A 17,446-nucleotide genomic window follows, 5' to 3' on the forward strand; every position below is an offset into this window, starting at 1 on the left:
GGCTTACGCCTTATCCTTAGACTGTGACCCCTGGTTCTGGACTTCCCCAACATCGGGAACATTCTTCTGCATCTAACCTGTCCAATCCCGTCAGAATTTTATATGTTTCTATGAGATCCCCTCTCATTCTTCTAAATTCCAGTCAATATAAGCTGTCGATCCAGTCTTTCTTCATGTCAGTCCTGCCATCCCGGGAATCTGTCTGGTGAACCTTCGCTGCACTCCCTCAATAGCAAGAATGTCCTTCCTCAGATTAGGAGACCAGAACTGTACACAATCTTCAAGGTGTGGCCTCACCAAGGCCTTGTACAACTACAGTAAGACCTTCCTGCTCCTATTCTCAAATCCTCTCGCTATGAAGGCCAACATGCCATTTGCCTTCTTCACCGCCTGCTGTACCTGCATGCCAACTTTCAATGACTGATGTACCATGACACCCAGATCTCGTTGCACCTCCCCTTTTCCTAATCTGTCACCATTCAGATAATATTCTGCCTTCCTGTTTTTGCCACCAAAGTGGATAACCTCACATTTATCTACATTATACTGCATCTGCCATGCATTTGCCCACTCACCTAACCCGTCCAAGTCACCCTGCAACCTCTTAGCGTCCTCCTCACAGCTCACACTGCCACCCAGCTTAGTGTCATCTGCAAACTTGGAGATATTACATTCAATTCCTTCGTCTAAATCATTAATGTATATTGTAAATAGCTGGAGTCCAGGACTGAACCCTGCGGCACCCCACTAGTCACCGCCTGCCATTCTCAAAAGGATCCGTTTATTCCTACTCTTTGCTTCCTCTCTGCCAACCAGTTCTCTATCCACGTCAATACATTACCCCCAATACCATGTGCTTTAATTTTGTACACTAATCTCTTGTGTGGAACCTTGTCAAAAGCCTTTTGAAAGTCCAAATATACCACATCCACTGGTTCTCCCACGTCCACTCTACTAGTCCTCAAAAAATTCTAGAAGATTTGTCAAGCATGATTTTCCTTTCATAAATCCATGCTGACTTGGACCGATCCTGTCACTGTTTTCCAAATGCGCTGCTATTACATCTTTAATAATTGATTACAAAATTTTTCCCACTACTGATGCCAGGCTAACCGATCCATAATTCCGTTTTCTCTCTCCCTCCTTTTTTAAAAAGTGGGGTTACATTAGCTACCCTCCAATCCAAAGGAACTGATCCAGAGTCAATAGACTGCTGGAAAATGACCACCAATGCATCCACTATTTCTAGGGCCACTTCCTTTAGTACTCTGGGATGCAGACTATCAGGCCCTGGGGATTTATCGGCCTTCAATCCCATCAATTTCCCTAACACAATTTCCTGACTAATAAGGATTTCCTTCAGTTCCTCCTTCTCGTGAGAGCCTCGGTCCCCTAGTATCTCCGGAAGGTTATTTGTGTCTTCCTTAGTGAAGACAGAACCAAAGTATTTATTCAATTGGTCTGCCATTTCTTTGTTCCGCAATATAAATTCACCTGATTCTGACTGCAAGGGACCCACATTAGTCTTCACTAATCTTTTTCTCTTCACATATGTATAGAAACTTTTGCAGTCAGTTTTTATGTTTGCTGCAAGCTTACTCTCATACTCTATTTTCCCCCTTCTAATTAAACCCTTTGTTCTCCTCTGCTGAATTGTAAATTTCTCCCAGTCCTCAGGTTTGCTGCTTTTTCTGGCCAATTTATATGCCTCTTCTTTGGAGCGCCCTGGACCCGCACATCGGTTCCGCCTCCTGCAGCATCGCCGGGTGAAAACAACAGCAGCTGCAGGAGTGGCGTTCATTGGGAAGTCGATCACTTCGGGAGTGTTGCTTAAAGGCGAGGTGGCCGAGATAAGTAAGAAAACATTTTTATAGCTCTCTTTGAGTTTTTTCAGATCTTCTTTGCCTGCGATCGATCAGCCCGGCACTCTGCTGCAGTGCATCGGGCTGATCGGGCCGAATCGCGGCTGCCGTCGGGGAGCAGGTAAGTTTTCATTTTGCGGAGCCTGCAGCGATGGCCCTTCCCTGTAAGGGTGGGAAGGAGCTTTGGAACACGGCAGTGTTGCACGGCCCATTGTGCAGCGCTGCACACCTACCGCCCCGTCTGCTGCCTGTGGTCTGCTCGGAAGGAAGTGGAGCGCTTGATTTCCATATGTACGGAATTACTATAAGTGTGAATGGGGATCCCCTTATTCTGATACGTTGGACCGGCCAACGTGATCCCAGAGATTTATACGAAACCCGTGCGTCCCTGAGATACGTGGGCCCCTATACTGATCTTCGCATAGAGCCCCAGGGCTGCAAGTCGTTGAACCTCCTGGACCACCAGGTACTTTCGTAGAAATGATTGTGGCCGGAGGCATCCACCCACGGGAAGCCTCCAACCGCAATTTCTGGGCCAGTGTCCTTTTTCCTAAAATTGCTTTGTAGCATTGTTAAGATAACACGTAAAAGGGATTAATATAAATGCAGTGAACCAGAAATGGGCTGTGGTCTACTCATTTTGCAATGGATTTCCAATCAAAATCAATTGATAAGATTGTAAACGGTGCTATCCTATGTTTGTCTTGGAATGGGGGAAATGCAAAGTGGTGATTTTTCAACTGCAGATCTTCTTTTACGATGTGAAACAGGCTCCTACACCTGCTTTCACTAAATGTAAGTAAAACGTCCGTAATTGTTGGGCAGTTGCTGGGCAATTAGCTCAACTCTGTGCCAGCAATTGCTTTTTTCAAGGCAGTGCAGATGATCTGTCAAGGCATACCGTGACAAATCGCAAGGTTCTGAATTTGTGCAAGCGCATGCGGAGATCCCAAACTTGCTGTATATTTCAAAGGCAGTATGATGGCATACTCTCAGAGTACGATGTCATGCCCACCGCAAAACCCGGGTCATTTAAAAAAAGCTCCAACACTAATTAAATTCTGTAGAAATGAGACTCTATACTTGTAAAATTAAATTTTCAGTGCCAGAGAGGTTGTTTGGCAGTAATTATGACTTAGCACACCGTTAAAAATGTACTAACACCTGAATGCACCAGCTCTAACTTTTTCTGGCATGTCTAGTGGGTAAGTATCGCAATTACACGCCCTTACATGTATTTTGATGCCGAGTCTATCGGCGAGGTATCGGATTAGCACCTCTCCCTGTACAGTCTCTGTGATGATTAATAATTCCTCCTGATTAACCTATGGACATGGCGCCTGACTATTGCTCCCTCCGTCGGACCCCCGTTCTGTGCATAACATACACATAAATTGGGACCCCGAGTGGAGAGGGCATTTTTTTTTTCCTATTTATTTTTCACAGACTTCCTCTTTAAGAACTTCCAGGGCATATGTCATAAAATTGAAAAAAATCAGGCACATGGATCCCACAGGTGTTTTGTACAAGTTTCTGACATCTAAAAATCCCCTTAGGCGCCATCCTGGCTTCATTAAATATGTGCAAATTGTAAACGATGGCAAAACAGGCTCCTTGCATCTCTTCAAACCAACCCTAGTCTTTTCTGGGTTTATTAAATGGTAGGTAGTGGTCAAGTACCCCAATTTCATGCCATTACAGTGATTTCTGTGCACAGTCTATCGGCAAGGAAACACCACGAGATGTCTGCTCTCCTCACATTCTGCCCTCTTGAGCATTTCTGATTATAACTGCTCAACCATCAGTAGCCTTGCCTTCAGCTGCTTGGGCCCTAAGCTCTGGAACTCTCTCCCTAAACCTCTCCACCTCTCTATCTTTCTTTCCTCCTTTAAGATGCTCCTTAAAACTTATCTCTTTAACCAAGCTTTTGATCATCTGCCGTAATCTCTTCTTATGTGGCTCGGTGTCAAATTTATCTGTTTTTTTTCTTATAGCACTGCTGTGAAGCGCCTTGGGATGTTTTACTACGTTAAAGGCGCTATATAAATAAAAGTTGTTGTTGAGGATTATTACAGCGCAGCCTGTGGAGGAGCAGGGTAACTCTGACATCAACTTTCTGATTTCCATGTTTAACTGCGCAGGTGCGTACTCTGGAAGGTGCTGTCAGATTTACTCTATAGTAATGGTGAGCGCAAAATCTGGGCAATTATTAATTTCTCTATCCAACTGTTCATCTCCATGCAACATCCAAAAAGAGGGTGGATCTCATGTAACACTGGAGATGTTCTTTACCCATCTCATAAAGTTCTGATTGTTGCATAACAAGAAAGCATTCATTATCACTTAGCTGTGGATATCAATTTTTTTGTTTTGCTCCTCAACTCATAGTCTGGCTCAAACATATACTTGTTGCTGCAATTTGAATTTTTAGTGAATTGTATGTTAAGCACTAAGTAACAGCTTTTCTTTCCACTTTTCGCAGTCAGTGTAAGTATTATATAATTTCTGTTCAAATATACCTTGGGTTCAAGCAGTGTTAAGATACTTCAGTACTACCTGAGTAATGTGCCACAACTTCTTTGTCTAAAGGCATTTCTTGCCCAAATATTATGGCTCTTTCATTTCCTGATGGTGACCTTTTCATGATGAGGGGATCCATCAATTAATGTTTTTGCATTGTCATTTACTATCTCAGTTGTAATGCACTTGCCACTGCTGACAATGAGCCAGAATCTGCTAACTCTTCATCGCAACTAAAAAATCAATCCTTTTGGCTTCACTTGAGTGAAGCTGCCAATGTAATCATGGGTGGCTTTGTGTTGTGAATTTGAGCTCTTTGGGAATTATGTTGAAACTGGCTTAACAATTTCACATTTGAATTTTATACCCAGCAGGAAAAGAAGACTTTCATCTCATTATTAGGGCTGGGTTCAAATCCAGATCTTTCAGATCAAAGCATAAAATTAACATCCACTGTGCCACAAAATCCATTGCTGGCTGCTTTGAGTGTGAGCCTAACTCTGCATTTCCAAGACAGGCACTGACCTGGTGTGAAGAGAACTGTCATGTATTCAACTATCATTGTAACCCATGTATAAGCTGACCTAAGTTGTACACCTTGAGAATATTGACCACAAGGGGTGCACTTGTGGGAGACACTCCTAACCTGGACTTTCAGGTATAAAAGGGGAAGCTCCACCCACCTTCATCACTTGAGGTCTTGGTAATAAAGGTAACTGGTCACAGAGTGACCTTCTCTCAAGTATGGGCCACGTGTGCATTTTTACTGTATAGTAAGGACATATCATTGGCGACGAGAAACTGGGATTTAAACCACGCGAGCATGGCCACTAGCAGCACAGACGAGAGGTACTGTGTCGGTGATGATTGGGACGACTTTATTGAGAGACTACAGCAAAGTTTTGTCACTAAGGAATGGTTGGGACAGGATTCGGCCGACAAACGCAGGCCTGACGGTTTGTGGATCCAGAACGTACTCCCTGATGAAGGACCTTCTAGTGCCAGAGAAGCCGGCGGACAAGACGTTCGAAGAGCTCAGTAAGTTGATAGAAGAACACCTTAAACCGGCGAGTAGCATGCACATGGCGAGACACCGGTTTTAGTGCACCTGCGGCGAGAAGGGCAAATCGTTCCAGGCAGATCTCCGGCAACTGGCAAGCCTATGTAAGTTCTCAGATGCACGCAGAGCGGAGATGCTGCGAGACTTTTTTATTGAGGGCATCGGGCACGCTGGGATTTTTTGGAAACTGATTGAGACCAAAGACTTGACCTTGGAAGCGGCGGCTCTGATAGCCCAGACTTTTATCTCAGGGGAGGAAGAGACCAGAATGATGTATGACAATAATCTCGGCTCAAATGCAGCAAACGACCAGGGAGTCAACATTGTTAACGAGGCACACAGTTCTCTAGGCAGACAAGGGCAATAGGACATGCCCCAGCATGTAGTCGAACCCAGAGGGGGAATTCAACAGAGACAATGGCTAGCTGAACGGCGATTCATGCCATCACAATGGACAATGCGGCCAGTAATGGGGCCATCAACACCTGTTAATGGTACGCTTAAGGATAGTTACAGAGACAGTCAGAGACGATCAACTAGTAATGGACATTTTGTTTCCAACAACGGAGCCTCCAGCTCATGCTGGAGGTGTGGAGGCAAACACTCAGCCAGAGCTTGCAGGTATCAGCAATATATATGCAGAAACTGCAACGTCAGCGGTCACTTGGCGTGTATGTGCAGGAAGCCTGCAGCCAGGTTGATGTACGAGGAGGACGGGCCCGATGTAAGCCCTACGAGGTCAAATTAATACTGGGGGAAATCGCTGGAAGCTGAAGTTCAGCGAGTTCATGTGGAGCACGTATATAGTTCATATATCAGGACCCCACCGATAATGAAGAAAGTGCTCCTCAATGGCATCCCAGTATCAATGGAGTTAGACACGGGGGCCAGCCAGTCCCTGATGAGTATCAAACAGTTCGAAAGGTTGTGGGTGTCCAAGGTCAGGAGCCCAAAATTATTGCCGATTGACGCACCGCTACGGACATATACAAAGGAGATCATTCCGGTGCTAGGCAGCGCCACGGTAGTCGTGACCCACAAAGATTCAGAGAACAGGTAGCCACTCTGGATTGTCCCGGGGGACGGTCCCGCACTACTGGGGATGAGTTGGCTTGCTGTCATGAACTGGAAATGGGACGATGTCAATGCAATTCCTTCTGTGGAGCGAGTATCATGCTCACAGGTCCTGGACAAATTTGACTCATTATTTCAACCCGGTATCGGCACTTTCATGGGGGCCAAGGTAGTGATTCACATAAACCCAGATGCCAGGCCAGTACACCACAAGGTCAGAGCGGTGCCGTACGTGATGCGAGAAAAGATAGAATGCGAATTGGTCCTCCTGCTGAGGGAAGGCATCACCTCGCCAGTCAAATTCAGTGACTGGGCGAGCCCGATCATGCCGGTGCTCAAGACGGATGGGTTGGTCAGGATATGTGGCGATTATAAGGCCACCATCAATCGGGTGTCACTCCAAGACCAGTACCCGCTACCGAGAGCGGAGGACTTCTTTGCGACGCTATCCGTTGGCAAACTTTTTTTTCAAAATTGGACCTGACCTCAGCTTACATGACCCAGGAGCTGGCGAGTGAGTCGAAGAGTCTGACCACCATCATGACACACAAGGGGTTGTTTGAGTATAACAGATGTCCATTCGGGATTTGTTCGGCCGCCGCGATCTTTCAGTGAAATATGGAAAGCCTCCTCAAGTCGATTCCAAGGACGGTGGTTTTTCAAGACGACATCCTCATCATGGGTCACGATACTGAAGAATACCTCCACAACCTGGAGGAGGTGCTACGCAGACTGGACCGGGTAGGGCTGCGACTGAAAAAGGCGAAGTGCGTCTTCTTAGCTCCAGAGGTAGAATTCCTGGGGAGGAGGGTAGCAGCAGACGGGGTCAGACCTACTGCGTCCAAAATGGAAGTGTTCCAGAGAGCACCCAGACCCCGTAACACGATGGAGCTGCATTCGTTCCTGGTGCTCCTGAACTATTTTGGTAACTTTCTTCCCAAATTGAGCACGCTGTTAGAGCCGCTACACATGTTCCCATGCAAGGGTTGCGATTGGGTCTGGGGGGACAGCCAGGAAAGGGCTTTTGATAAAGCACGCAATTTGTTATGCTCCAACAAATTGTTAACGTTATATGACCCATGTATGAAACTTACTTGTTTTAACATGCGATGCGTCGTCCTATGGGGTTGGGTGTGTGTTGCAGCATGTGAATGCCAATGGTCAGTTACAGCCAGTAGCTTATGTCTCCAGAAGTCTGTCCCAGGCAGAAAGAGGCTACGGGATGGTAGAAAAGGAAGCGCTAGCATGTGTATATGCAGTAAAGAAAATGCACCAGTACCTGTTTGGCAGGAAATTTGAGCTGGAGACAGATCGCAAACCCCTAACATCCCTTTTGGCCGACAACAAGGCCATAAATGCGAATGCATTGGCCCGCATACAGAGGTGGGCACTTACATTAGCCGCCTATGACTACACAATTCGGCACAGACCGGGCACTGAAAACTGCGCCGATGCACTCAGCAGGCTCCCACTAGCCACCACTGAGGGGGCAACTGAGCATGATGCTGAGATGGTCATGGATGTTGAAGCTTTTGAAAGCGAAGACTCACCTGTGACAGCCCGTCAGATTAAAGTCTGGATAAATAACAGCCCGCTATTGTCTTTAGATAAGAAATGTGTCCTGAATGGGGACTGGACAGCCACGTACAGGGCATGCCCTGAGGAATTTAAACCATTTCATAGGCGCAAGGATGAACTCTCGATTCAGGCCAATTGCCTACTGTGGGGAAACCGAGTAGTCATGCCCCAGATGGGCAGAGAGGTGTTTATCAGAGAGCTTCACAATGAGCATCCGGGCATTGTCATGATGAAGGCAATTGCCAGGTCACACGTTTGGTGGCCAGGGATAGATGCAGACCTGGAACTTTGTGTTCGCAGGTGCACCTGTGCTCAGCTGGGCAACGCACCCAGGGAAGCCCCCCTTAGCCCCTGATCCTGGCCCGCCAAGCTATGGTCACGCATCCAAGTGGACTACGCAGGTCGTTTTATGGAAAAATGTTTTTGGTTCTAGTAGACGCCTACTCCAAATGGATTGAGTGTGCCATTTTAAATTCAAGCACATCCTCTGCCACGATAGAAAGTCTACGGACAATGTTTGCCGTCCATGGTCTACCGGGTGTCTTGGTCAGCGACAATGGCCCGTGCTTCACAAGCACTGAATTCCACGACTCCATGGCAGGCAATGGAATCAACCATGTCAGAACGGCACCGTTCAAGCCGGCCTCAAACGGCCAGGCGGAACGAGCAGTGCAGATAATCAAACAGGGGATGCTTAGAATCCAAGAGGGTTCCCTACAAAGCCGCTTATCATGCCTCCTGTTGGCCAATCGATCCCGACCACACTCGCTCACAGGGGTTCCACCCGCAGAGCTGCTAATGAAAAGGACGCTCAAAACCAGGTTATCCCTTATACACTCTACTATGAAAGAAATTGTTGAGAGCAGGCGTCAGTGTAATGAGAGAGGATTAATTAGCAATCTCGTTGTGCGAGGCCCCTTGGGGAAGAGTGACCATAATATGGTAGAATTCTGCATTAGGATTGAGAATGAAACAGTTAATTCAGAGACCATGGTCCAGAACTTAAAGAAGGGTAACTTTGAAGGTATGAGGCGTGAATTGGCTCGGATTGATTGGTGAATGATACTTGAAGGGTTGACTGTGGATGGGCAACGGCAGACATTTCGAGACCGCATGGATGAACTACAACAATTGTACATTCCTGTCTGGCATAAAAATAAAAAAGCGAAGGTGGCTCAACCGTGGCTATCAAGGGAAATCAGGGATAGTATTAAAGCCAAGGAAGTGGCATACAAATTGGCCAGAAATAGCAGCGAACCCGGGGACTGGGAGAAATTTAGAACTCAGCAGAGGAGGACAAAGGGTTTGATTAGGGCAGGAAAAATGGAGTACGAGAAGAAGCTTGCAGGGAACATTAAGACGGATTGCAAAAGTTTCTATAGATATGTAAAGAGAAAAAGGTTAGTAAAGACAAATGTAGGTCCCCTGCAGTCAGAATCAGGGGAAGTCATAACGGGGAACAAAGATATGGCAGACCAATTGAACAAGTACTTTGGTTCGGTATTCACTAAGGAGGACACTAACAACATTCCGGATATAAGAAGGGTCACAGGGTCTAGTAAGAAGGAGGAACTGAGGGAAATCCTTATTAGTCGGGAAATTGTGTTGGGGAAATTGATGGGATTGAAAGCCGATAAATCTCCAGGGCCTGATGGACTGCATCCCAGAGTACTTAAGGAGGTGGCCTTGGAAATAGTGGATGCATTGACAGTCATTTTCCAACATTCCATTGACTCTGGATCAGTTCCGATTGAGTGGAGGGTAGCCAATGTAACCCAACTTTTTAAAAAAGGAGGGAGAGAGAAAACAGGGAATTATAGACCGGTCAGCCTGACATCGGTAGTGGGTAAGATGATGGAATCAATTATTAAGGATGTCATAGCAGCGCATTTGGAAAGAGGTGACATGATAGGTCCAAGTCAGCATGGATTTGTGAAAGGAAAATCATGCTTGACAAATCTTCTGGAATTTTTTGAGGATGTTTCCAGTAGAGTAGACAAGGGAGAACCATTTGATGTGGTATATTTGGACTTTCAGAAGGCTTTCGACAAGGTCCCACACAAGAGATTAATGTGCAAAGTTAAAGCACATGGGATTGGGGGTAGTGCGCTGACATGGATTGAGAACTGGTTGTCAGACAGGAAGCAAAGAGTAGGAGTAAATGGGTACTTTTCAGAATGGCAGGCGGTGACTAGTGGGGTACCGCAAGGTTCTGTGCTGGGGCCCCAGCTGTTTACACTGTATATTAATGATTTAGACGAGGGGATTAAATGTAGTATCTCCAAATTTGCGGATGACACTAAGTTAGGTGGCAGTGTGAGTTGCGAGGAGGATGCTATGAGGCTGCAGAGCGACTTGGATAGGTTAGGTGAGAGGACAAATGCATGGCAGATGAAGTATAATGTGGATAAATGTGAGGTTGTCCACTTTGGTGGTAAAAACAGAGAGACAGACTATTATCTGAATGGTGACAGATTAGGAAAAGGGGAGGTGCAACGAGACCTGGGTGTCATGGTACAGCAGTCATTGAAGGTTGGCATGCAGGTACAGCAGGCGGTTAAGAAAGCAAATGGCATGTTGGCCTTCATAGCGAGGGGATTTGAGTACAGGGGCAGGGAGGTGTTGCTACAGTTGTACAGGGCATTGGTGAGGCCACACCTGGAGTATTGTGTACAGTTTTGGTCTCCTAACCTGAGGAAGGACATTCTTGTTATTGAGGGAGTGCAGCGAAGGTTCACCAGACTGATTTCTGGGATGGCGGGACTGACCTATCAAGAAAGACTGAATCAACTGGGTTTGTATTCACTGGAGTTCAGAAGAATAAGAGGGGACCTTATAGAAATGTTTAAAATTCTAATGGGTTTAGACAGGTTAGATGCAGGAAGAATGTTCCCAATGTTGGGGAAGTCCAGAACCAGGGGTCACAGTCTAAGGATAAGGGGTAAGCCATTTAGGACCGAGATGAGGAGAAACTTTTTCACCCAGAGAGTGGTGAACCTGTGGAATTCTCTACCACAGAAAGTTGTTGAGGCCAATTCACTAAATATATTCAAAAAGGAGTTAGATATAGTCCTTACTACTAAGGGGATCAAGAGGTATGGCGAGAAAGCAGGAATAGGGTACTGAAGTTGCATGTTCAGCCATGAACTCATTGAATGGTGGTGCAGGCTAGAAGGGCCGAATGGCCTACTCCTGCACCTATTTTCTATGTTTCTATGTTTTTCTATGTCAGTCACAATGTGACTACCATGACAGGAATGCGAGGGCGCGATGTATTGATGTCAATGACCCTGTTTTTGTCCTTAATTATGCTGCAGGGCCCAAAAGGCTTGTCGCCACTGTGATTGCCAAAGAGGGGAATAAGGTTTTGGTAGTTAAACTTACCAATGGACAAATCTGCCGCAAACACGTGGATCAAACTAAAAGGAGGTTCAGCAACCCCAAAGAAGAAGCAGAGGAAGAACACGATGTAGAGTTTACTCCACCACAGGTGACTGAACACCGGAACCAAGTGGAGGAGAGCCCAGTCACTGTGGGCAGTCCAGACAAGCCGGAGGCACCGCAAAGAGCGGACACTCAGGCCAGCGCCCAACAACCGGAGCCCCAACTCAGGCGCTCTACAAGGGAGCGTAAACCACCAGAGAGACTTAACCTGTGATCCCAATAAGACTTTGGGGGGAGGTGATGTCATGTATTCAACTATCATTGTAACCCATGTATAAGCTGATCTAAGTTGTACACCTTGAGAACATTGACCACACGGGGTGCACTTGTGGGAGACACTCCTAACCTGGACTTTCAAGTATAAAAGGTGAAGCTCCACCCACCTTCATCACTTGAGGTCTTGGTAATAAAGGTAACTGGTCACAGAGTGACCCTCTCTCAAATATGGGACTCGTGTGCATTTATACTGTATAGTAAGGACGTATCAAAAACACTGGTGAATTGTGTGCCTGTTGCCTTGTTAATAATTGCTGGTATTCCACACAATTCCATGTTACCCTCTTTTTTTCATGATATTTTGAAAAATGCCACAAATCATTACTAATTTTGTAAAAATATCAAAAGTCGCTCTGCATTAGTGGACAGCATTTGAAGGCAAAGACCTTTATGGAGGTTAAAAGCCAACTTTTGTTGTCATCAATGATTCATTCATATCGGGTCATGTCCCCAATTTTGCAGTGGGGAGCCAAGCAGGTCCTAGCTTCAATACAAAATAAACCGTGCAGACACCTTGAAGTCAATCAGCGTTACTGTGCGTCTGCAAGTGTGTTCAGACCTTTCACCGTAGTGATTGTAATTAATAGTTTCATCTGCACCTCTGCAAGAGACTGGCTATTTGTACTGCCAATCACAATGCTTTTTTCACTGCTGCCACATCACTGGGTTCAGTTCAGGCCTGCTCAGTGAGCTCCAACTCAACTTCAGACCAGTTTGGCTTCAATGATTATTTATTTTTCAACAGTAGTCAATAGTGTACTCCTGCATTTCGATCCTGGATCGGGTACAAATTTTGTTTTGAGCAACTAAGTAACTGGCGCACAAGAAATGCGAAGGCTACCCGGGATCCACCAGCCCTCTGGCCCAGCCTCCCAGCTGCAATGTGGAGGCAAGGGAGTAGAATAGAACATTGAAGGTGAGAATTCAAATTACTTTGAAGTAATTTATAGAATCATGGACTCTTACAACACAGAAGAATCTCATAGCACTATTTCCTCTGGCAAGTGGGTCAGTAACCAGAGGTCACAAATTAAAAATAATTGGCAAAAGAACAAGAGGTGAAATGAGGAGAAATTTCTTCACACAGAGGGTTGTTATGATATGGAATGCAGCCCATTATGCCTGTAGTAGCTCTTTGAACGAGCTGTCCAATTTAGTCCCACACCCTGGCTTTTTCCCCATAACCCTGCAAAGCAGTCCTCTTCATGTACATGTCCAATTGCCTTTTAAAATTCCTATGGAATCTGATTCCACTACTTTTTCAAGTAATGCATTCCATATCATTATACACAATGCTCCAGCTGAGGCCTAACCAGTGATTTGTAAAGGTTTAGCATTATTTACTGAACTAATAACCGTATATATTTAGAGGGAGTGAGTAATTATTATTATTCACTATACATGCAAAAAGTGTTGACTAAGTAGAAATTGATGCGTATAACATCATGAAATACCATATTTATTTACATGCAATAATGTGTTTTAAATTTTTTATACCGTCTTTTAATTCTGAGACCCAATTATTTTGTTTTTTGTTTTGTGTGTGGAAACTTACACCATGTTTAAGAGTCTTCCAATTAAGCTTTAGAAAATTCCACACCTGTCAACAGAATTCCTGTTTTTCCAATATGGAGTGTACATCATCTCCCCATCGGGACACACCCAACTTATTTAAGTCCAGACAAATTAGGCGCAAGACAAGGTTTGGGGTTACTACTAGAATTTAACCAGCTAAATCTGCACAATTTACCAGATCTGCTTGCTGGTGTATGACTACCTATGGGTATCCTGTTTGGGCATTCGCTTGCAGGATTTTCTGGAGCCAAGTGGGAAGAATCCAAGTCTTCTGTGATGGTTCTACCCCTGAGGGTGCTATCAGTCAACCAGGATGGCTGGTCACTCGTCAACAGTGTCCTGGAGAACCTCAAACCTGCCTGCTTCAGGAATTAGATTATCTAGCCTACCACAGAGGTAGATGGCACAAGCTTTCATTACCAGGTGTGCCATCCTGAATCCACCTTGACAATTGACCCAAAAGAAATCCCACTCACCTCCCCCTCCGGGGTACATCAGTGACAAGTCAGTGCAGGCCAGAGGCCCTGTTTCCTTGCAGCCATTTCATCTTTTTACCACAAATCCATCTCATATGTTGTTCCTGGATATCGTATATGGGCGAGAGGATGTCATTCAGTTGCATGCCAAGGAATCCTTAACCATGAAAGAGTGTTGTTTGGACATATGCCACAAGCTTAATCTGCACTAGACTTTGCTAAGTAAACAACTGGGAAAATTCCCCTTCTGTTGTTCATCAACACCTTTGAGGTCCCCTCAAGCCATATAAGGCCATAATACTGCAGCTGGGGGCAAGCAGCAGCATTTCTCATTAGTTATTCCATTGTTCAAGGTGGGAGCTGCATTAGATTGCTTTGTGATTATGCCAGCAACACAATATCATCTGTAGAAAGGGCTGCTACAATATTTCTGGAAATGCCCGTAACAGCCAAGACATGTCCTTATAATTCCATGCAACACATCATTAGTGAAGACATTCAATAGGATTGTTGATAGTAATCTTACACGGATCTTTAATCTGAATTATACAACCAAGACAAAATCCAAGAATTCATGTTATAAATCCTAGAGTTTCCAGCTTTTTGTGAGGGCTGCATGAAGTCAAAGGCCTTTTGGAAATCAATTAAATCAGTGTAAATGGGGTTCCCCTGAGCCTTCCAGTGTTCAATAATCTGAAGATCTGATTCCCTCCACATTTCTGGAAGCAGCAGAGCCAATGCACCAGTGTAAATGGCTGCCACCATTGGCACCACCGCCATTTGCTTTGGTTGTGAAAATGCTGAACAGAGCTATCTATACAGGCCAGCGATAACACGTTCCACATGCTGGTCTGTATAAATCTTCCCCAGCCACCCAGTGGCTTTCAAACAGCTGCATATGCAAAATTGTTTACCTATTGCCGCTGATGTAAGCAGGCCAAGTTCAGTGGCATCAGGAGCTCCAGCATATTGTACAATCACTTCAAGAAGCTGCAGATGTAGTCGTTTAAATAAGGGCCTAGAAATTGCTTACCTTAGTGCCACCAGTTAGTGCTGGAACCGTGGGGAAAAATGACGGGCAGTTCAGAGAAGGTTAAAGAGGTTGATATCCTGAGATGAAGGGATTGACTTATGAAGAAAGGTTGAGCAGGTTGGGCCTATACTCATTGGAGTTTAGAAGAATGAGAAGCGATCTTATTGAAACATATAAGGTACTGAGGGGGCTCAACAAGGTATATGCAGAGAGGGTGTTTCCCTCGTGGGGTATCTAGAACTAGGGGGCATAGTTTCAGAATAAGGGGTCGCCCATTTAAAACTGACATGAGGAGGAATTTTTTCGCTCAGAGGGTCGTAAATCTGGGAGCGGGCAGGGAAATGGAGCTGAGCCCAAGATCAGATCAGCCATGATCTTATTGAATGGCGGAGCAGGTTGAGGGGCCAAATGGTCTACTTCTCCTCCTATTTCTTATGTTCTTATGTTCTTAACTCTAGCGTCCCTTTCTGATGTGGGACTTGGCAGCTGCCATTTTGGTGTGCGCCTTATCGTGGCAGCGCTGGCCAAAGAGATGTAAATGAACATAGTAGGAAACTATAGACCAGTTAGCCTAACATCTGTGGTTGGGAAAATGTTGGAGTCCATTATTAAAGAAGCAGTAGCAGGACATTTGGAAAAGCAAAATTCGGTCAGGCAGAGTCAGCATGGATTTATGAAGGGGAAGTCATGTTTGACAGATTGGCTGGAGTTCTTTGAGGATGTAACGAACAGGGTGGATAAAAGGGAACCAGTGGATGTGGTGTATTTGGACTTCCAGAAGGCATTTGACAAGGTGCCACATAAAAAGTTACTGCACAAGATAAAAGTTCACAGGGTTGGGAGTAATATATTATCATGGATAGAGGAATGGCTAACTAACAGAAAACAGAGAGTCGGGATAAATGGTTCATTCTCTGGTTGGCAATCAGTAATTAGTAGGGTACCGCAGGGATCAATGCTGGAACCCCAACGATTTACAATCTATATAAACGACTTGGAAGAAGGGACTGAGTGTAATTTAGCCAAGTTTGTTGACGATACAAAGATGGGAGGAAAAGCAATGTGTGAGGAGGACACAAAAAATCTGCAAAAGGATATAGACAGGCTAAGTGAGTGGGCAAAAATTTGGCAGATGGAGTATAATGTTAGAAAGTGTCATGCACTTTGGCAGAAAAAAATCAAAGAGCAAGTTATTATTTAAATGGAGAAAGATTGCAAAGTGCTGCAGTACAGCAGGACCTGGGGGTACTTGTGCATGAAACACAAAAGGATAGTATGCAGGTACAGCAAGTGATCAGGAAGGCCAATGGTATCTTGGCCTTTATTGCAAAGGGGATGAGTATAAAAGCAGGGAAGTCTTGCTGCAGCTATATAAGGTATTGGTGAGGCCACACCTAGAATACTGCGTGCAGTTTTGGTTTCCATATTTACGAAAGGATATACTTGCTTTGGAGGAGTTCAGAGAAGGTTCACTAGGTTGATTCTGGGAATGAGGGGGTTGACTTATGAGGAAAGGATGAGTAGTTTGGGCATCTACTCATTGGAATTCAGAAGAATGAGAGGTGATCTTATTGAAACATATAAGATTATGAGGGGGCTTGACAAGGTGGATGCAGAGAGGATGTTTCCACTAATGGGGGAGACTAGAACTAGAGGGCATGATCTTAGAATAATGGGCCGCCCATTTAAAACAGAAATGATGAGAAATTTCTTCTCTCAGAGGGTTGTTAATCTGTGAAATTCGCTGCCTCAGAGAGCTGTGGAAGCTGGGATATTGAATAAATTTAAGACAGAAATAGGTAGTTTCTTAAACGATAAGGGGATAAGGGTTTATCGGGAGTGGGCAGAGAAGTGGAACTGAGTCCATGATCAGATCAGTCATGATCTTATTAAATGGCGGAGCAGGCTCGAGGGATCATATGGCCTACTCCTGCTCCTATTTCTTATGTTCTTATGTTCTTAACCTTGGGTCCTAAGCTCGCTCTGAAAAAGACAGCATGCAGCAGACCTACAGAGATGCTGTCAGTGCTTCTTAAAGGAACACATACATCTTTAAGGTAAATTTGCATTTAGGCTTTTGGACTGGATTATTAAAAAAATTATTGAAGTAGTGGCTTGGTGCAATACATGGTAAAAGTTTTTTAAGTGTGCAAGGAGTGCAGAGTGTGCTGCTGGATGCTTGCAAGGCTTCGGATGGTAAAAGAAAGCCTCTGAGAAGACAGAAATTGCTGGAAATATTCAGCACATCAGACAGCATCCATGGAGATAGAAACAGAGTTCACGTCTCAGGTCGAGATGCTGCTGACCTGCTGAGCATTTCCGGCATTTTGTTTTTATTTCAGATTTACAACCTTCGCTCGCAGAGGGAAGAGGAAGATGCAGAACGTGAGGAAGCAGAAGGAAGGATGCAACCCAGACAGCCCTTTATGGCTGGGATATCTGGGATGGAATCATCTTCCTGTGGTACCAGTGACCATTATCCCAATTCCCTGTGAACATTTGTCCCACACCTTACCTTCCCTCTGTTACTGACCATCACAGTGTCCTC

The sequence above is a fragment of the Pristiophorus japonicus genome, chromosome 17 (assembly GCF_044704955.1).
Source record: "Pristiophorus japonicus isolate sPriJap1 chromosome 17, sPriJap1.hap1, whole genome shotgun sequence".
Taxonomy (NCBI): Eukaryota; Metazoa; Chordata; class Chondrichthyes; family Pristiophoridae; genus Pristiophorus; species Pristiophorus japonicus.